The sequence below is a fragment of the Oncorhynchus kisutch genome, linkage group LG22, assembly GCF_002021735.2.
Source record: "Oncorhynchus kisutch isolate 150728-3 linkage group LG22, Okis_V2, whole genome shotgun sequence".
Lineage (NCBI taxonomy): Eukaryota > Metazoa > Chordata > Actinopteri > Salmoniformes > Salmonidae > Oncorhynchus > Oncorhynchus kisutch.
The window spans coordinates 54130558-54134853 of NC_034195.2; the positions used below are offsets into that span (position 1 = coordinate 54130558).

Consider the following 4296-nt stretch of genomic DNA (forward strand, 5'->3'; position numbering starts at 1 on the left):
GTACAGTGTCATATCCCATCCCTACATTGAGGCATGTTTTCTGATATCTCAGCCCTGACTCAGTGGTGTCTTGACTATAACGTTCTGACCCCAGTGCAGTTTTGTGTTAACAAGGGTAATTGTAGGGTCGGTGTCTTCTGGCAATATAATTCACATTCCTAGACATCACACTAGTAGCGCTATATATATATATATATATATATACATATATATATATGTGTCAGTGTAGTTCAATCGAATGCGTCCACTGTTTATGATGAGGCGAGAAATGGCGTCCACAGAGCCCGTCGGTGGTATGTGGTCCTAAACACAACGGACAGCCACACGGCTCTCTCGGTGGCCGCACAGTTGCGGGCTACCAGCGGACAGGGCGAGCGGCCGACTTTAGTTACGAGTTTCTTGGACCATTTGGTAAGTAAACGTTAATTGGTTATGGTTTGTGTCAATATGTTTTTGATTTTAAAACGACTGCCGTATCACCAGTTAGCTGTGAGCTAGCTAGCTAATGTTAGCTAGATGGCCAACTTGGTGTTGCTAATGTTAGTTATTAGTCAGCTAACTGGTTTTCAAAGGAACTATCTAGCGATATTGCTTTTTTTGCAATAATAGTTGTTTAGCCATTTAGTTTTTTAAATTTAATAGGTTAACGGTCTTTTCCCCCCAATGTTCCTTGTTTTTAGTGGAAATCGGGAAATCAACATGGCTAGCTAGCTGGCTAACTTTAGCTAACTAGCTCTGTAACGTAACGTTGTTAATAACAGCTATTCTCTGCTACTTTTGTTATTATCTTAGTACATAGTTAGCCAATAGAAATATGAACTGTCTAGTAATGTCGTGAACAACTAACTAGATCGTTTATAACGAACGTAATTAAATCATTAGTTAGCTAGCTAGCTGTTACATAACACAACTAGCTAGCTAATACAAGGTTCATGCTTCTGTGTTGTTTACTGTCTTGTACTTACTTAGTAGCAAATGTTAGATTAAAAAAATAAATATTTGGCTGGTTAACGTCAAATGTGTTTTTATTTCTGTCGTGTGTCAGGGAATTATCTTTTGTATTCTTACCAAGTTAGGTAGCTAGTGAGGCCTCTTCGACTAATAGCAGCTAGGTAGAGAAACACAGCCCACTTTTCCCAGTTGCTACTGTTCATAAAATGGATCATAACTCCATAGGCACTGTAGTATATTAGATCCCACTATAGTTTTTTTGTGTACACGATGAGTAGTTATCTATAATCTATTAACGAGCTGAATTTTAAAATCTGATCATAATAGCAATTCATATTTTTCAGTGTCCACATAATGTAAATGGGTGTCAAACTGATCCCACAGGTTGCCCTAGACAACCAGGTGAGGGAAGTACCTGGCTATGTAGTAACCTTAACTTAATTCATCAATCAATTACGAGAGAGGAGCGGCACTCGGTTGAATGAGTTTCACATGTAACATAATGGAAGTTGTTCTACACATCGGTTTTTACTAGTTACCACAGCCACAAACTCTATTGGTTATAACTGGACAAATATTTATGAAAATAAACATTTGCTTTTGTCTTAATTTAAGATTAGGCATAAAGTTAAGATAAACCAATTTCGGGTTAAAAAAACGTTTTTTAAGAGAAGTTCTAGAAGTAGGCGTCGAGTCAAAGCAGCTCATGCCTTCACACAGAGGGCAACAGCCGCCAGTGATGTAGCCCAAGGGGCCAACAGGTGGCGATATTGAGTCGTATCTTCTTACCGTCTATGAAGCCGGCACATTAGATAAATTCGTATCCCTCATTGACCGGTTCATACCAAAAACTAGAGGTCGACTGATTTATGATTTTTCAATACCGATTATTGGAGGACCAAAAAAAGCAGATACCGATTAATTGGACAATTTTTTTATATATATTTGTAATGACAATTACAACAATACTGAATGAACACTTATTTTAACTTTAATATAATAAAATATATTTAGTCTCAAATAAATAATGAAACATGTTCAGTTTGGTTTAAATAATGCAAAAACAGTGTTGGAGAAGAAAGTAAAAGTGCAATATGTGCCATGTAAAAAAGCTAATGTTTGAGTTCCTTGCTCAGAACATATGAAAGCTGGTGGTTCCTTTTAACATGAGTATTCAATTTTCCCTTTTAAGAAGTTTTAAGTTGTAGTTATTATAGGAATTATGGGACTATTTCTCTATACAATTTGTATTTCATAGACCTTTGACTATTGGTTGTTCTTATAGGCACTATAGTATTGCCAGCCTAATCTCGGGAGTTGATAGGTTTGAAGTCCATAAACAGCGCTGTGCTTCAAGCATTGCGAAAAGCTGCTGGCAAACGGAGGAAAGTGCTGTTTGAATGAATGCTTACGAGCCTGCTGCTGCCTACCACCGCCCACTCAGACTGCTCTATCAAATCATAGACTTCATTATAATATAATAAACACACAGAAATACGAGCCTTTGGTCATTAATATGGTCAAATCCAGAAACGATCATTTTGAAAACAAAACGTTTATTCTTTCAGTGAAATACAGAACCGTTCCGTATTTTATCTAACGGGTGGCGACCCTAAGTCTAAATATTGCTGTTACATTGTACAACCTTCAATGTTATGTCATAATTATGTAAAATTCTGGCAAACTAATTATGGTCTTTGTTAGGAAGAAATGGTCTTCACACCGTTTGCAACGAGCCAGAGGACCCAAACTTCTGCATATACCCTGACTCTTCTTACACTGAACGCAAGAGAAGTGACAACACAATTTGAGGCAACGCATTGATTACATCTAACGCAGGACAAGCTAGTTAAACTAGTAATATCATCAACCATGTGTAGTTATCTTAAGATTGATTGTTTTTTATAAGTTAAGCTTAATAGCTAGCTAGCAACTTACCTTGGCTCCTTGCGGATTGCAATATAATCGGCATCCAAAAATGCAGATTACCGATTGTTATGAAAACTTGAAATCGGCCCTAATTAATCGTCCATTCCGATTAATCGGTCGACCACTACCAAAAACATTCTCCATCAGGCTGCATAGTCTTCGATTTCCTCCTCAACTTGACCTTTTATTTAACTAGGCAAGTCTGTTATTAAGAACAAAATCGTATTTACAATGAAGACCTAGCAGAAGGCCTCCTGCCGGGGATGGCGGCAGGGATTACATTTTCCATATAAATGATCAGGACAAAACACGCATCACGACGAGAGACCAAAGACAGCAACACAACATGGTAGCAGCACAAAACATGGTACAAACAGTAATGTCGATAAGGTGGGGAAAATGTTTACGTTCCTTATGAAACACCATTTTCCACCACCATGCAAGTGGCTAAATGCTAATCTCGGATGTTGTTTATTGCTTTCAGCCAATCAGGTTGCAACAAGCACCTCTCTACTCATTTGTAGATATAATACTTTTTGGTATATAAATGTAAAGTATTGTTAGGGCTATAGATTTTAAAATAAATATTATGAAAAAAATAAATTGTGGCTGTGAAGCTCAGAGCTACGTTGCACCTCACTGGTTTCCTGTGAAATATGACATTTCCATAAATATTCAGAACCTTTACTCTGTACTTTGTTGATGCGCCTTTGGCAGCAAATACAGCATCAAGTCTTCTTGGATATGACCCTACAAGCTTGGCACACCAGTATTTGGGGAGTTTCTCCCAGGTCTCTCCAGCGATGTTTGACCGGGTTCTAGTCCGGGCTCTGGGTGGGCCACTCAAGGACATTCCGAGACTTGTCACGAAGCCTCTCCTGCGTTGTCTTGGCTGTGTGCTTAGGGTCATTGTCCTGTTGGAAGGTGAACCTTCGCCCCAGTCTGAGAACCTGCTCCAGAGCGCTCAGGACTTCATAAAGGATCTCTCTGTACTTTGCTCCGTTAATCTTTCCCTCGATCCTTGCTTGTCTCCCAGTCCCTGCCTCGACACAATCCTGTCTCGGAGCTCTACAGATAATTCTTTCAACCTCGTGGCTTGGTTTTTGCTCTGACATGCACTGTTAACTGTGGGACCTTTTTATATAGACAGGTGTGTGCCTTTCCAAATCAAGTTGTAGAAACATCTCAAGGATGATCAATAGAAACAGGATGCACCTGAGCTCAATTTCGAGTATCATAGCAAAGGGTCTGAATATTTATGTAAATAAGGTATTCTGTTTAAAAATATATTTTTTATACATTTGCTAGAGTTTCTAAAAAGCGGTTTTCGCTTCATCAATATTATATATATATATATATTAATATAATATTGTGTGTTTGCTGAGGAATTGTTTTTATTTAATTCACTTTAGAATA

The 4296-nt window shown here is 38.2% G+C and overlaps 1 protein-coding gene across 2 annotated transcripts in view; it reads left to right on the forward strand.

Annotated features, from left to right (window-relative positions):
* The first annotated feature begins 225 nt into the window (after nucleotides 1–225).
* The window catches only part of LOC109881198 (CTD small phosphatase-like protein 2-A), a 24908-nt gene continuing 20837 nt past the window's right edge, over nucleotides 226–4296 (forward strand). For both annotated transcript variants that reach the window (XM_031801576.1, XM_031801577.1), the window contains exon 1: nucleotides 226–411. The gene's annotated coding sequence lies outside the window, so the exon portion shown is untranslated. The remainder of the gene's footprint in view (nucleotides 412–4296) is intronic.